General features: G+C 37.1%; 1 long non-coding RNA gene across 3 annotated transcripts in view; it reads left to right on the top strand.

The window, feature by feature from the left end:
• Positions 1–18,155, top strand: part of LOC112661442 (uncharacterized) — a 70,556-nt gene that overhangs the window by 21,759 nt on the left and 30,642 nt on the right. The window lies entirely within an intron of this gene.

Genomic DNA, 18,155 nt, shown 5'->3' with positions numbered 1-18,155 from the left:
GATGTTTGATGTAGATGCAAGTTAAGTCTCCTTTCTAGAGTTGATCCTCAGGGGTTACTAGGAACCTGTTTGAGAAAGATTCTGCTTTGGGGTTGGATAGAAAATTGCACAGTGATTGACAGGTGATGTCTGCCTCAGACAAGAGAGAGTAATGGTAGTATAGATTCATCATTTTCCAGTCACATTTCTTTTAATGTATATATTCTACTCCACTGTTACTTGGTTTGTATTAAAGCTCAGTAAAACCCTGGTCATTATGCTTCTAAGCCTCGTTTCCATTATTCCTGGTACCAAAACAACCATCTAAGGTCATCTTAGTGTATGTTAAGAATCATGGAGAGAGTGCTTTTTCAAAGTCAGACCCTTCCCCCATGCCAAAACATATAGGAATATGATTTTATAAGTTTAGGGTAAAGCATAGGGACCTTCAAAGATGTTGGAACTTAAAGGATGTTTATCTAAAACTGTGCTGTTCAGTACACTAATTACTAGGCACATGTGACTATTTAAAGTTACATTAGATAAAATTGAGGGGTGTGTGGGTGGCTCAGTTCAGCGTCTGACTCTTGATTTCAGCTCATGTTATGATCTCAGGGTTGTGAGATCAAGCCCACACCCATGCACTGGTTGTGAAGCTTGCTTAAGATTCTCTCCCTCTTCCTCTGTTCTTCCCCAAACTTGAGCACACTCTCTCTCCTTCTAAAAAAATAAAATAAATAAAATAAAATTTAAGTTTCAGTTTTCCTCTGTTGTATGAGCCATTTTCCAAGTCCTCAATAACCACATGAGCCTAGTGGCTTCTGAATTGAACACCTCAGAAGAAATTTTTTTTTTTTTTTATTGCAGAAAGTTCCGTTGGACAGACATGATCCAGGAAATTCCAGAATCTCAATTTAAGCCTAGAAGTTCACTAATCAGTTTTAAAAATCAGCATTAGTTTGTTTTCATACTGCCAGAAATGTGCAGAAAAGAAAGTTAAGAGAAATAAGAAAGTCAGGATAAAGATGACAATCTCCATCCACTATGTAAGTCATCCATTTACCATTAAGGTGACTAAAAAGATACATAAAATGAGAAAAACCCATTAGATAACTAACAGTGAGAGGAGGAAAACATTTTTATGTTAGATGTTTGGAGGAATTTTATAAAATATAAGGGAGACAGGATTGAGATAGGACTGATCAAGCTATGAGTCAACAGATGAAATAGAAAAGTTTGCCTGAGGAATAAGAATTTGAGATCATGGAAAAACCCCAACAGGCTTCAGGAAGTCTACAAGTGCCAGAGGCAGAGGGTGGGCCATTGAGAAGTCAATGGGCAGAACTAAAACCCCTGAGAAAGTGGGGTGTTGTTAGCTCGCTGATGCAGGATTGGTGTTCTCAGAAATGTGTGGCATTGACATCATGCTCTGTAACACATGCTGCTTCCTCTGTGTTCAAAAAACGTAGTCATACAATGTAGTGGAAAGGACCCAAGCAAGAGTCAGTGAATAAATCTTCTGGCTTAGGGTCAGTAGGCACAGGCACTTGGCTTGATTTCCCTTGTTGATCCTTCCTCTCTCCCACTGTCAAGAAAAGTTCTGAGTTGACAAAATAAACCTACCTTAAGCCTAATCTTTTCTCCTCCTAATTTTGTGTAGAAGAGAAGCACAGTATATTTCATGATTAGCATCTTACGGTCTCAGTACTGAAAAACAAAACAAAGTAGAAATTCCTAAGTAGTAGCCCACTATAACAGTGAACAGATAAATGTGACCAGATATGTGAAATAGGTAGTGGTTCAAAGAAGAAAACCTGTGAAAAATAAATGCTCCTGAAAGTCTGTGGAACACATTAAACTGCCAAGAAATGAGAGAAAATCTTTAACAGTATCTGATTCAGGGAGCTATTTTGTGTCTGAACAAGGCATCCATCAGGAAAGATAGCTTTCAAATGGAGAAGATGATTAACAAAGGTTTGTAATGGCATGAGGCAGGAAATACATGTTGAATATTCTAGATATCTGAACCAGTGAATTACTATACCAGACTGAGAAATTGTCCCAGAATTTAGAGTAAAAAATGAGATAAATTTACAGTCAGAAATATAAAGGACATTGATGAAAACCCTATGTCAGTGATACATCCAGCAGAAGACAGACCATTCATAGTAAAAGCAATTACCAAAGGAGTAATGGGAGAGTTTTTCTTGGTGGTGGGGACTTAAAACCCAGGGAAAATTACTTCTCTAAAAATATGATGAAAGTCCTGAATTAAAAAAAAAAAAAATGAAAGCATCAAGATGACAGGGGGAAAAAGTTTGTTTATAAAAGGAAAAATTCAAGTTGACATCAGACTCTCCACAATTTGAAAAATATGGAAGAGAAACGAGCATAGGACTCTTGAGAGAAATATATTGAAACCCAAGAATGTTATAGCCAGACAGGCTATCACTCATATTTAGAGTAATAGAGAAATACTAATAGACACAATAGGACTCCAAATGTTTTCATCCACATTCCTTTTCTGGAAAAAAAATATTTAAAAAATTGAAAAAGAATTCCAGCTGACTGAGGAATGAAATTATAAAACTAAATAATGAGGATTAAATTTTATAAAAGAAAGTATGATGAATGATTAAAACCAAAGAATCAATATTTAAATCACTATTGTTAATGTAGTGAGAAGTTCAAAATAATATAAAAAATTTAATTCTTTCAAAGAAACAAAACATTTAAAAATGATAATATTCTGGGTAAGAAATCCCAAATTAACCAACAAAGTCTTAGAGTAGGAGTGTGAGTAACTGTTCTCAAAATTATTCATGTTATATGTGTGTATGTAAGGGGTGGGTTCTCAGATATATGTATTTTATTTTTGAAATGAAATATACTTATATATATAGAATTAAAGACATAATAAGATATTTTATGTGTAATTTAATGATTAGTTGGAAAAATGATTTCCAAATTGTAGGGAGTAAGAGAAAGTTTGTATACCTAAGGAACAAATCTGATGACATACAAATAAGATAACAAGCAAAAATTTTTTCGTGAAATCATTAAAACTTTAAATCATAAGCAAATAAATCTGGCTAAAATTCGATGAATTTTTACTCCTGGCCCTAACTGCCCCCCCCCCTTACCAAAAACTAACCACAGAGATCTTGTCCCTTTAATTCCTTAGCAACCATTTGTCTTTTTTTCAAATTTGGTATATTTTGTATTTACTTTTATTTAATGGAAAGCTTCTTGAAGGAAAACAGATACATTCCCATTCCATATTTCTCCATAATTCTAGTTACATTATCTTCAGTACCATCAGCAGCAGTCAGAAAGTCATAGATACTTCAGAAAGGATTTTTCTGAGTTCTTTTTTTTTCTACTTTTGAAGTTCTTGATAACCTTTTAGTCAGTGTTCCAATCTCACTTGTGAACTTCTACTTGTCCTCCATGTTTCTAAAGGGCACCTATGAGAAATATTAAATATGTTTGTTTAGATATGTATCTATCTGTCATTCATTTGGCAAATATAAAAGGCTCACCTTTTGCCCAGGATTGGGGATAAAATCCAGCCGTCCTGGAGTTTAGAGATTATCCAAAGTAACGTGCCAAGTTATCATTTGATCCCCTGTAGCAGCTGGGCTAGCCCACACAACCCAAAAGTGTGCCTCATTCCTGTGTACTTACCAATGAAATCTTTTCTCCAATTATCTTAAGCTCTTCTGCTCTCCCATTTTTTTATATTCTATTTATTCCATTTGGTATTCTATTATTCCATCCTGTTGGCCACTGTTTTTCTTAAAATTATTTCCCGTGATTAACCTGGAATAGTAGCTCCTCAAACCATAATTCTTAGTAATAATTCTTGCTTCCAGTGTCACTACCATGAATGATAACTAGCTGTCCCTGAAGTTTAGCTTCATTCCAAGTGGGTGTGAAGTCCATGGAATGAGCTTTTTATTGGGAGAGCCTAGGTCACTTCCTCTCTCAGCCTACCTGCCACAGAGAGAGGAACTGTCTCTCTGCTTTAAACTTTTGGTTAGGGTCCTCCCAAGTAGAGCCTGGATGCTGAAAAGCAGCAACCGCTGTCTACAGTGCATACACAAATGTATAAATGTCGGTGTGTGAATATTTTAAATGTATGTGTATTGGGTAAATGTTTGTGAACATAGAATATTAAGAATTCATTTATTGATATTTAAACTCTCCTGAGTCCCTATTTCCTTATGATCAAAAGAAGTTTTTAGATTAGACTGTGTTTCATATCATGTTCTGAAGATTAAAATTTTCTGTGGAACTGCCTAAAAAATTACTCCAAAGCCCCTGGGGACTGGGCTCCCCACCATTGCTTCAGTGCACACATGTGTGCTTTTAGTTGTTTTATCGGTTTTTATTAAAAGTGATCTATAGCTCAAAATCTCTGACTAGCACTGTAACAGTTTCTTCCTTCTCAAGGACCTCGGTATCAGCACACCTGGGAACTTCTTAGGGCTGCAGTCTTGCCCCACAATGGACCTTCCAAATTAGAATCTGTATTTTAACAATATCACTAGAGGACTCATCTCAAATTAAAGTTTAAGGAACATTTATTTTACTTGTTGATCCCTGAGGTCCCTTTCATTTATATTGTGGTGCTTTTATATGTATTTGTACAATATATATTTTATCTTTCCTTATTTTGCTTTGTGTTTCTTTCTGGGCACTTTGGTTCAGAGAAAAGGAAATCCATCAAAGATACAACATAAAGAGTTTTTTTGATTAAACATAGTAGTGAGTGCCTATTGGAACTGAACTAGGTTCCAAATTTATTTCATTTCTAGTGGTAGTAACTATGGCAGATGAAAGCTATCTGGCATTGTTTGATTATAAATCCCAATTGCTCCCGTAGGAAAAATACACGAGTCCAAGTACCCTATAATTAATGAGAAAAAAATCTTCCAATGATAGTTCAAAGGATACTGGGAGGGTGGAAGGGAAACATACTAAATATTGATAATGATAAAATCAAGAGAAGATGATGAGTAGTAAAAGGTTTTAGAGTTTACCAAGTATTTGAATATTCAACAACTCATTGAAGTCATTAACAATTCAGGGAGGAAGGCAAGTTAGGTATTTCCAACCACAGTTTACAAATTTAAATAAAGCCTGAACCAGGAAGTCTGTCATAACCATGACTAATGTATATCATTTCTGTCCTGAAGTTGGTCTCTCCTTTTTCTTCCATTTCATATTAAAATAATGTTAGCCCAAGCACAAGTGGGCCATGGAAAAGGATGTTTTCACTATATTCACAATATCTGAAGACATTTTTCCAGTTGCAGAAATGTCTCTTTTTGGTTTCCACTTTTTTTTTTTTTTTTAATTTATTAATGAGAGACACAAAGAGAGAGAGAGAGAGGCAGAGACACAGGCAGAGGGAGAAGCAGGCTCCATGCAGGGAGCCCGATGTGGGACTCGATCCTGGGACTCCAGGATCACACCCTGGGCCAAAGGCAGGCGCTAAACCACTGAGCCACCCAGGGATTCCCTCCACTTTTTTTTTTTTTTTTTTTTTAATGCTTTCTCTGTCATGTTTTTTAAACCTTTTTATTTTCTCCTCCTGCTCTTCTGCACCAGTTTCTGCCTCCCTCTTTTCAACTTCAGCAGCATCTAAGGCCAGACTCTGCTAATTTGCAAAAGCTGGTTCTGCTGCTTGCACATCACCCCTACCCTTGCAGCAGCTTCCTCTTTTCCTGTGGCCACCTGCCTCCCGATCATTCTTGCTGGGGCTGGGGACACAGGGCTCCGTGTGGCTTTGGTCTGCTCTACCTCCTCCTCTCCACCTGGTCCAACCACTGCTCCGCCAGGCCTTCCTCCTCTGCCCAATGTTGTTATGGCAACCGACAGTCAGTGGGCCCAGGAGACACCATGCTGAGCCAAAACTGGCAGGAAGAGACACTGAGCAGCATCTGCGGGGGCTGATAAGGCCAAAGTGTTGGGTTGATCCCCTCTGGTAAGGAAAGAGAGAGAGAGAAACATCGAGATCATATTGGCTCTGGTTGGTCTACCAGGAATGTTTTCTGACCTGATGGAATGGCTGGAAGGCCCTGCATACAGGTCCTGGTTGAGTTACATATGACTTTCTGCTTTGTGTGCCCAAAACTAGCCTTTTGGATCAGCGTCTCCAACATCTCCATCTCTATAACCACTAGAAGAAAGAGAAAAATGAAAATGATTCTAGGTTCTGGGTGTCAAGTGCAGAAGAAAATACTGTTTGCTCTATTAAGTACAACATATTCCTATATCTTAGCTTTATCCAGATTGTTAACTTTGACTATTACAGAGAGGGATAAATGATCATTGTACATTTTAAAATGCACATGCTAGGATTTAATAGGAGTGTTTCTTTTTTGCTGCAAACAAAAACAACCTATAAAGCAGTTAATGATGGTTGCCTCATATTATCAAAGTATTCCCAAGTACCAAAAATGATGAAGGCATTAAGGAGAACAAGTCTTACACAATCACTCATGATCATTTAGAAAAGTGGAGTTGGAAATAAGGATTTTTAGAAGTCTGCTTCTAGGACTGCAGTGTCCATATCCTACAACACGTGTCTGTGTAGAAGTCAATAATTTAGAATATTAAAATGCTAAAATGAGCAGAGACAGACTGGTTTATCTCTCAGTCCACAAATGAGAAGAGTGTAAGTCAGAAAATGGAAGGGCCTGGCTGTGGCCACACAGCTTTTGAGCTACAGGGCCTATATTTCAGCGATAATACCTTGTTATCTTTTCCTTAACCATGAATTCAACTATAAAAGCTAAAAAGAATTTAGATAAGAATCCTTTGGACCTCAGCTTTTGGGGGAAATTGTGGCATGTACCTAGGACCGTATTCTTATAGGTTCATCACACCATATGGCTGGCTCTGCACCAAATAATCCAAAGCCAGTCAATATACCAGGGATGCCATCTCACTGCCTTTGGGACCTTAGAACCCCTTTCCACACTGATCAGGGAAGAGTTCATTATATTTATCAAACAAAGCAATATACAAATTATTAAATTTAACAGCATAAAAGAATAAAATGACAAAGAGGAGGGAGAAGCAAAGCTAGAGGTGGTTGCAAATATGCTAAATCTTCCATTTTAAAAGTTTAAAGTTAATACTATCAAGGAACATTAAGTAACACATTTATTGTTTAAAAGTTATGATGTTAGCTATCAAATCTTTAAAGAAACAGAAACTGATTAGAACTCATTATCTTTCAGATAAGGAAAAGGAGGCTTAACTTATTTTTAGATTATTTAGACTATTCCATGTGGTTTGAGCTTTAAATATGTTCATGTCCTCATTTATGATTTAAAATCAATCAACACTCTCATCAATAGGGATTCAGTTATGGTACAGTTATAAAATGGAATTGTTGGCCTCCATTGAGAAGAATAGGATTGATCTCCCTATTATAGAACTATGTAGAACTATTATAGAACTTCTCTTAAGAATAAGAGAAGAAATGAAGAAATTAGGTTATGGAATCATATACAGAGCATTACCTATAAAAATACATACCCCTATTTGTGTGTGTGTTTGTAGATTATAAAAAGAGATGTGGAAACACACATACCTAACACTTAGATCTGAAGAGAGAAGAAATTGAGGGACAGGAAATTTTTTAAACTGTATTTGAATGTTTAAGTAATAAAAATATACTAATATTTTGAAATTCAGTATTTTAAAACATGAAATTATAGAACTAAAAGGGATTCAGAAAAAATGTATAGCATTTCTTGATGAAATATATCACAAATATTATAATGTTTATCTAAATTTAGCAAAAACTCTTTTAAGCATAAAATTAGAAAGAGATAAAAATCTTCCTATATAATTTATTTGAATATATTTATTATTTTGGGGGGTGGTATATAAATAGAAAAATAAGAATATTAAGAAAAAATATACAGCAGTAGAATTCAATTTGAAAATAAACAGTAAATGAAGATCTCTCTTTGGAAACTAATGGATTTTGAAATGTAATCATTTTGAGGTTTTGCTTTAAATAACTATAATTTCTCTAAGCACTAAGTGAGATAATTAGGAGATTTTTTTTCCTCCTTCCCCATTAATCCATTTTACTATCTTGAAAAGTTTAGTGAATGAATATAAAGTCACAATGAAAGCTCTTCTGATGACTATTGTCTTCCATATTTATTGGTAGCTGGGCCAAATCCCAACTGGCTGTGCCCTCTCTTTCTTTTCTCAAACCAACTTTGAATGTCAAGCTCTTTGTTTAATTAACTGAGTGGGACCACAAAGAAAAATAAACAGTAGGCTGAAATTTCAGCTTTAAAAAACTGAAGATTTCATGGTTTTATTTTGTTTTGGGATTTCTTTTCCCCCTTATTTGGTGAAAAGTGTAAAAGAAAAGCAACCTTCAGCTTTAGCTGAAAATTGGCATTTTTGAAGCAAATAAATAGATTATTTTGGTGGACTTAATGTTTCATAATATTCCCTCCATTTATTTCTCAAATTTGAAAAAAATTTAGGCCTACTGGGTTTTCTAATTTTTGCCGAATAGATGACAATTCCTTTAAGTGGTGTGGACTTTAAGTGAGTAGGATATGTGTGTTAGCAAGGGTTCCATTCCATAGCCTTTGGCTAGACTTTTCTTCTTTCCCTTTTCTTACAGAATTTCCTCTCATTTGGGTTAACTTCACATTAGGATTAAGAATACTTTTGAGAAACTATTTACCACTTGTGAATTAGGGAGTGTGAAATACATTATCTTGAGATAAGAGAAAAATTTTAATTTCTAAAGACAACTCTGTAATTTGTCCAGAGCCTTTGGAGCATAGTGGTTTATTAGGAGCACAGTGGTTGTTTCTCCTACCTTACTTAAGCATTATTTTGTAATATAAAATTAGCATATCACTAAGGTGTACAGTCTCTCATTATGTCACCTAGAGGTGAGAATGCCTATTAATATTTCCCTGTATTTTCATCAAGTCTCTTTTAAGTCTACATTGTTTAGTTAAATCATATTATGCAGAGAATTTTATAATGTGCAGTGATCTTGATGTTTCAAGTAATTAGAAATTTGATGTTCTTTAATAAAGAAATACAAATCATCTAAGAAAGTGTATTTTATGGAAATTTGGAGATATTTAATTAGAAAAAAATAAACTACCATCCTGAAGCAGCAACTTTTAGGATTTTGGTATATTCCTTTTCACCTTGTTTGAGTGCCTTTTCCTTTTCCACATGTGACATTATATATTTTCCTGTATATCCTCTATTTTTGTTTTATGTTACAGAATTTTCCCATATCACTAAAATTTTACATTAAAAATCTTTTCATGTGACATTTTTAGTGGCTGCATCATAGTATACCATAATTTAGTAAAGTATTGGGAACTTAATTTTGTAATGGTGTTGTGTGCTTACAAGTGACCTTTGAAAACATTTATTTCATTTGACTGTTTTAACTGGGGGTTCTTTAAGGAGCACGTGAAGAGGGTATACCAGGTAACGGGGGATGCAGGCAGAGCTCTGGGGGCAGGGCCAGGCAGCCATGTGTGAAGGGGGGACAGCTGGAGCCAGTGCCGGGGAGCATTCAGGTCCATCCAGCATAGTGAACTGCTGCAGGACACCAATCTGTCTTCCAAGAGTTCTCGTGCCAGCAGGCTACAGAGCTGAGCAAGAGCGCCCGGAGTTGCTCTGCTCATTTTTAAGTGCAGTTTTGTAATCTGAAAGATTGCCTTGTAAAGCTGGAGGGATTGACCTGGTCTGCGACACCTTAGCAAGTCGTCATGCTGTGGAATGGGAAACCTTGAAATTAAAGCTACCCTGGTGTTCTCCACAAAGACTAAGGACCTCAACATGAGGTTACTCAAAGGTCAGCATTGACTTTGGTTTGTTGTAAATCCCGAGGATAAATTGGGCAGATTGAAGGGTTTATTTTGGATGGTGAAATTAGACATGCATTAGGTCATTTCTTTTTACTTTAACTTTCTTTCAGACTGTTTTCATGTTATGAGGTGTCCACCACTGCTTTTATTGGCTATCATACTATTGTTGATAGAAAAAGTGAATTATTGTAAACGTGCCAGTTCCTATGGTGTTTTGCTATCTAGGTATTTATTCCTTCTTCTCCCTCCCTCCCTCCCTCCCTCCTCACCTTCCTACTTTCTCTCTTCCCTTCCTTTCTCTTCCTTTTCTTTCTTCCCTTTTCCTTTATTTTCTTTATGAGTGGTATAAAATAGTTCTTGTTTAAAGCTCATGAGACTAAAATATGAAAACTAATACAGAAATGTAGACTTGAGGGACACCCGGGTAGCCCAGTGGTTGAGCGTCTGCCTTTGGCTCAGGTCATGATCCTGGGGTCCTGGGATCAAGTTCCACATTGAGCTACCTGCAGGGAGCCTGCTTCTCCCTCTGCCTATGTCTCTGCCTCTCTCTGTGTGTGTCTCTCATAAATAAATAAATAAAATCTTAAAAAGAAAAGAAATGTAGACTTTAGTTTGAATAATTTGATCTCACACATTTAACATCTGATATCTCCATTGAAATGGCTGAAGAAATAGGAAAAAAAAAAGAAAGATTGGATTAGGCATTCAAGGAAAAAGCAGAAAACACTCGTTATTCACAGAGGGAATTCAGGAATGTGGAATCCACATGAGACCTAACATAGGTGAGAATGAACCAGCCTGACTTGGCCCTTGCGAAGGAAAAGCCTATGTGGGACTTATTAAAAGGACAGAAACCCATAGATAAGGGAGAAATCCCTAAGATAAGACAAGAGGGAGTTGGATATGATAATAGGCTAGGGGAGGCCAGAGGGAATTTCTGACTTTACAATTTCAGTACCCAGAACCATAGGCCACGGCCATCTCCCCCTTGTATGCTTTGCCTCAGTGGTGTTCTAACGGTAATGAGACCATTGAGAGAGTGGGCTCCATTTGGGAGTAGTTGTTTACAGTGAGGGCCAGGGACCAATGCCCCAGCTATCTTTGGGCTACCACAGAGATTTGATTACAACAACAACAACAACAACAACAACAAAAGTAACTTTCCTTTAGCCAGAACTTGAGAAAGTGGCAGATCTGCCTTTGATTTGGTGAGGAAAGCCCGTTGAGTGTGACTGAAGCAGGAGCTTGCCACTGGGTCCGCTCACTAAGACAGTCCTACCAGTTAGAGAGGCCGGTGGTGCCTGTGAACCCCGGGTCGCAGCCGTGGATCCTTCTGGTTCTAGTTTGCTCACCAGCAGTCACAAATGAAAAAATGGACTTTGAATAAAGTTAAGCTGTTGAAAGTAAAACCCCTCTGCTTTTGTTAGGGGACTGCACATTATATACTGGAACAATTTCTGGTACCTCTTTTATCAGAACTAAACAAACATGATTGTCATATTGAGGAGGAGTAAACTGCAAGGAGAAAAACATTGTTTTACTCCCAGCTTTGTGGAGATACAGGTAACAAATCTGTAAGATATTTAAAGTGTACAACATGATCTGATGCACATATTTATTGTGAACCATTTCCCCCATTAGATTAATGAATAATCTATCACCCCAGACATTTGCTTTTATTCTTTTGGTGAGAACATTTAAGTTCTACTTTCTTGGGAAATCTCAATTGCACCAATAGTATTATCTATTATAGTCACCATGTTATACATTAGATGCTCAGAGAGACAAACATGGCCTGGTATCACTTATTGAACTCCTTAACAGAGTAGAAAAGTGGTTGCCCCTGGCTGAGGGGTGGGGGCAATAACAGAAAGTTTGGTAAAAGGGTACAAAAGTTCAGCTATAAAAACGTCACTCTTTGGGATACCTGAGACGGAGCCCTTTGTTGGGGTCCATGCTCAGCGGGCCTTCTCCCTGTCCTGGTGCCCCTCCCTCTGCTGCTCATGCTCACTCTCTTGCAGGCAAATAAATATATAACATCTTAAAACATAATAAAACAATAAAATGTCATTCTTATAAAACATTAATCCAAACATAGGCACCAAACTAAGGAATTTGGAGCAAATATGCCCCCAAAAAGTAAACCTACTAAATATTAACAGGAAAATGTTATCTTTTAAATATGTCTAATTGTTTTCTGAATTGTTGCTTAACTGCACCAATTACATAAAAGAAAACTTGCCTTCAGACTTATAAAATTTCCCAAATTAAAATGCAGCCGAGGCACTGAAGCATAGATTCCACACTTCAGGAAAATAAATTAGTGAAATAGAAGTCCAGCTCTCAAAATATTCTGTAACTTAGAGGAGAAGCCTGAGATAATTCTGATAGTGAAAAGTAAGGGATAAGGAGGAAATACTTAGGAAATAAGAATATTTATAATGGAAAGTTGTCTTATTCACAAGGCACATAAAAAAGGAGCAAAAAATTATTAAATCATTGAAAAAAAGCTCCTGAGTTGAAAAATTGATTTTAGGATATATCAGAAGAAAAAAATCAATTAAGAGAATTGGACATAAACCTATCTGGGTGGAATACTGTACTTTCTGGTAATGTAAAAATCTATGAGCATCCAACAGAGAAAAATAAGTTCTAAACAAAAAGAGGAAAAGGTAGGGTTAGCACCAGACATCCCTGTAGCAATAGGGCTAATCAGCTAATAGGAGTCACCCCCGCAATCCTCAGTGAAAATAAATATCTTCAATCTAAAATTCTACTTTCATTGGAATATCATTCATGTATGAAAGCAACAGCAACACATTCCCAGTCATGAAGGTTCTACAGAGTGATGCATTTCTTCTTCTTCTTCTCCTTCTTCTTCTTCTTCTTCTTCTTCTTCTTCTTCTTCTTCTTCTTCTTCTTCTTCTTCTTCTTTTTCTTCTTCTTCTTCTTCTTTTTTTTTTTTAGATTTTACATATTTATTCATGAGAGATGGGGGTGGGGGCAGAGACACAGGCAGAGGGAGAAGCAGGCTTCATGTAGGGAGCCTGACATCGGACTTGATTCTGGGTCTTCAGGGTGCTAAACTGCTGAGCCACCCAGGCTCCCCTGCATTTCTTCTAAGTAAATAAATACAAGTCATACATTCTAAAATAAGGATTTAACTTTGGGGATCCCTGGGTGGCGCAGCGGTTTGGTGCCTGCCTTTGGCCCAGGGCGCGATCCTGGAGACCCGGGATCGAATCCCACGTCGGGCTCCCGGTGCATGGAGCCTGCTTCTCCCTCTGCCTGTGTCTCTGCCTCTCTCTCTCTCTCTCTGTGACTATCATAAATAAATAAAAATTGAAAAAAAATATTTAAAAAAAAAAAAAAAAAGGATTTAACTTTGTCATATACCAGCAGTAACCAGTTTAAAACTAGAATAGTGAAAGATATTTTTATTAGGTAACCAAAGTATAAGGTAAAATATTTAGTAGTATGTTTAGTGCAAGGTGTACATAATATGCACACTAAAATAATACCATCCATTCAGCAAATACTTATTTAATACTTCCCAAGTTTCCAACATTGGGAACATAATTGAGAGACACACAAGAAAACTTGAATAAATGAACACCATGCTCCTAAATAGGAAATTTAGCATTGAAAATATATCAGATATCCCCCAAATCTTTCTATCATCTATCATTTATCTGTCTACTAATTAAACTCTAATATGGGTTATCTTAGGATTGAGATATTTATGCAGAAGGATTACTTAATATATAATGGGAAAGATTTTGAAAAAATAAGACTAATTTTTGAGGAAGAGGTGCAGATAATTGTTTTTAAATTATAGAACTTGCCTTTTAAGATTTTATGTATTTGAATGATGCTGAGGCTCAATCCCAGGACCACAGGATCATGACCTGACCTGAAGGCAGACACTTAGCTGACTGAGCCACCCAGGCGCCCCTAATTATGGAATTTTCATAATTAAAATAGTCTAGTGCTGGGGCACGTGGGTGACTCAGTTGGTTAAGCAGCCGACTCTTGATTTTGGCGCAGGTCATGATCTCCGGGGCCTGGGATTTAGCCTGGCACCAGGCCCTGGGTTCAGCAGGGAGTCTGCTTGAGGATTCTCTTTTCCCTCTGCCTTTTCTACTCCTTCAAAACACTCTCTCAAAAAAAACAAATAAATCTTTAAAAAAAATTCCAGTATTGCTATGAGCCCAGGACAAAAGAGAAATAAAATACAACAAAGTTTTAAAAAAGCACTGAGTGTTATGGGTATATTACTGTCATTTTAGTATTTGATTAAAATGTCCTTTCAAATTGGTGGGAAGAAATAATACATTATTCATATAGATAGTTTGGCTACCTGATTAAAAAGAATAATAACATGTACAGACAGTCCCTGACTTACAATGGTTCAACTTAAAGATATTTTGACTTTACAATGGTGTGAAAGCTAGATGCAGTCAATAGAAACCATACTTGGAATTTAAAATTTGAATCTTTTCACTGAATTGGTGATATTTGGGATGATCCTCTCTTGTGATGCTGGGCAGGGCAGTCTTAGTCTGCCATTCTATCATGAGAATAAACAACTAATACACTTACAACCATTCTATTTTTCACTTTCAGTGCAGTAGTACAGTACAGTGTAATAATCAATAAGTTACATATGCTATTCAACTTTTTTTTATATATAAAAGAAGCTTTTTGTTAAATGATTTTCCCCAACCATTGGCTAATGTAAGTGGTCTGAGTACATGTACAGTAGGCTAGAGTAAGCTATAATATTTGGTAGATTGAGTGTATTAAATATATTTTCAACTCATAATGAGTTTATCAGAATCTAACCCCATCATAAATTAAGAATGTCTGTAAATGGTAGAAAAATATTGATGAATATTTCTCTAATTCCTGAGTGAAGAATTATTTTTTAAGCATGACTCCAAAGTTACAAGCTACAAAGGAAAAGACTGGTGGATTAAACGATCATGATAGTGACACCTAACTGTCCAATCTAAGCCTCCTTTTTGCATAATACAGAGTGATCACTGGGAAGCCGCTCTCTACCTAGCTATGTTTTCCAATACGCTTGCATCAAGGTGAGGCCACATGGAACATATGTCTGTGAAGGGGTTACTTCTGGGCCAAGGTGTACATGGAGCTCCACATTCTCTACACTTGTTTGCCAACTGTATACCTAGGCATCACATCCTACCACATTTTGTGGAACTTCAAAATGAAAAAACTCAGGCCTCACTTCATTCAAGAAAGCTGCCTACTGACCAAGAAATTGTAGCACATCCATATACAATGGAATCTGATTCACTAATAAGATGGAATGCATATTATTATTTGTATCAATAGATCATTCCAAATGTCCATCAACAGGTGAATGAAAAACAAATTGTGTTATCTCTATAGCTAAACACTCATGAGCCTTTTTTGTAGAAACTCTTAAGTTTTAAATGAAAGATTAAGACAGAACCAAAAGCACACATCTATTTATTCCAATTGTTTTTTCTGAAATAATGCTACCATTGTCTTATAGATCAGTTGCTTAGACCATAGGAAGGAGGCCAAAGGGAAGATCTGTGTTCTCTTTGTGGTCCACTTAGCTTTGATTTCATGTTGCTCATGTGGCAAATAGAGATAATAAACCTGTAGGGTTTATGTGAATCCAGAAATAATGTTTATAAAGTAACTGGTAGAGAATAAATAAAGGCAGATAAAATGATCATCACCATTATTAGTGCTATTGTCATAGCAATACTTTCTTTCCAGTTGATTAAAAAATTACTAACAAAATGAGTAAATATGAATTTTGGGTGAGCCTTAATCTTGTTCTTAGATGTTTCGATGACTGTCTTGGAGGTTCACTGTGTTTTGCACTGGGGAGGGAAGCAGCCATCTCTGTTCAGGGATGCTCCCCTGTTTCATAATGGTTTGATTCATATCTAGAGCTCAGAAAGAAAGGATGAGATTAAGATGAGTGGGGCTAGGAATGACTGTTGGCAATGGGAAGGATTGAAGTCAGGGTCAAGGTCACTTCTAGCTATAAAATCTTTGAGTACCTTCTCTCTTAACAAATGTTTTTTATTTTCCAAAGCACTCCCCTCAAATGGGTATGATCATTATTCTGGCAACACTCAGTTCCATGTCACATGCAATTGGACATGTTAGGTTATAGTAACCTCTGGAATAGCCCTAGACACATCAAATCCTCTTTTTATATGTTTTTTCTTTGCACTGCACCAGCCTTTCACCCAGTTCTCATAGCAGAAAACACAGGAGTCAACCACACCTCCATTTTTTTTTTTTTTCACTTATAAAGACACAAACATGTACAAACATAGATACACAGAATAAATCACCAAGGTGCATTTTAGGCCAAGCTCTCATCATGCCCACTGAGACTCTCCAACCCTGGGCCACTCTTATCTCTTGCTTAGATTACTTTTCTTCCTTCAGGGGTGATCTCCCTAGAGCCTATTCTCCATACTACAGCTAGAGTATTCTTTTGAAAATGCAAATCATCATTTCCCTGCTTAAAATATTAGCTGGGGATCCCTGGGTGGCGCAGCGGTTTAGCGCCTGCCTTTGGCCCAGGGCACCATCCTGGAGGCCCGGGATCGGATCCCACGTCGGGCTCCCGGCGCATGGAGCCTGCTTCTCCCTCTGCCTGTGTCTCTGCCTCTCTGTGTGTGTGTGTGACTATCATAAATAAATAATAAAAAAAATTAAACCTTAAAAAAATAAAAATAAATAAAATATTAGCTGGCTTTCCATTTACAGTATTTAAAAATCTCAAAACACTTAAAATCTTACTGGCCCACCTCTCTGACTCCTTCACTATTCACCCTTTGATAGTTGGCCCCACCCTTATTTATGTATTTCCTGTCACCTAAAGATGCTGGTGCCTCTTAGTTCCTGGGTCTTTTCATGTACTCTTCCCTTTACCTAGCATACACTGTTGTGATGGCCAAGGGTTGGCAGTGGGGTCATTGTGATGGTTAATTTAAGTGTTAACTTGGCTGGTCCAAGTGATGCCCAGATAACTGGTAAGATACTCTGGGAGTATCTATGGGGCATTTTTGAAGAGATTAGCATTTGTATCAGTAGACTGAGTAGAGAAAAACATCCTGCCCTATGAGAATGGGCATTATCAAATTGGTTAAGGGCTTGAATAGAACAAGAAGGCTGGGGAAAGGTGAATTTGCTCTTTGCTGACACATCTTCCTTCTCTTACCCTTGGACACTCCTGGTTTCTAGGCATTTGGATTTGTACTGGGACTTACACCATCATCAGTCCTGGTTCTCAGACCTTTAAGCTGGGACTGAATTATACTACTGGCTTTCCTGGTTCTCCAGCTTACAGATTACAGGTCATGGAACTTCTCAGCTTTCATAATTTCGAGAACCAATTCTTATAATAACTCCAGATATATCTATATCAATGTATCCTATTGGTTCTGTTTTTCTAGAGAACACTAATACAGTCACAGATCTCAGCATAGGAGTGTCATAGGTTTCTTTAGATATGTGTATCACCAAGAGATACACACACATTAAGGTCTAACTGATAAGATTCTTTTATTGCCAGCTTCCTCACCCAGAAAAGGGCATTCCCTGGAGCCAGAAGGTGTGGCCCAGAGAGGAAGCACTGCACTTCTTTTTCCATCCCTTACTGGAAGTAGCTGTTGTTTCTCTTGGCCCCACACTTAGTGTGCCCAACTGGTTTACCTCTTTGATTCAACCTCACCCATTATTTCTGCATTCAAAAATCCAAACCAACATAATATCATAACAAGGACTTCATTTTTTTGGTCCTTGAAATTTCTACTAATTCAGTCAATCCTATGCTGATGATCTAAATGGAATTTCAGTTTACAGTTAAAAAAAATGTGAGGAAGTCAGGTCCAGGAGGAATTTCTCAGGATTCCTACTGACTCAGCATTCTCTACTTCCCAATCCTACCTGGCTGTGTCTCACTTATTCCTGGGCCCTCAGTTTTGATATTTCTTCTTCCTGTAAGATTTCCCTGACCTCCCACCATTGGTCCTTTAGGTTTTCCCACCAAGTGTTGCTAAACATCGTGATTTCCCTGTAACATTCTCCATTCTCTAATGCTTTGTTTTTTTGCCTGTGCTCTGAGCTCCCTGAAGGCAGAACATGTGTTTTGTTAAAGCCCTCACTGAATCCACAGATCCTGGCATATGGTAGCTACACAATAAATATAGCTGAAAAAATAAATACAACAAATTGTGGCAAGAATGGAGATTACATTAAAAG

The sequence above is a fragment of the Canis lupus genome, chromosome 18 (assembly GCF_003254725.2).
Source record: "Canis lupus dingo isolate Sandy chromosome 18, ASM325472v2, whole genome shotgun sequence".
In the NCBI taxonomy this organism is placed as follows: Eukaryota; Metazoa; Chordata; class Mammalia; order Carnivora; family Canidae; genus Canis; species Canis lupus.
This window is presented reverse-complemented; position numbering and strand designations above follow the sequence as displayed.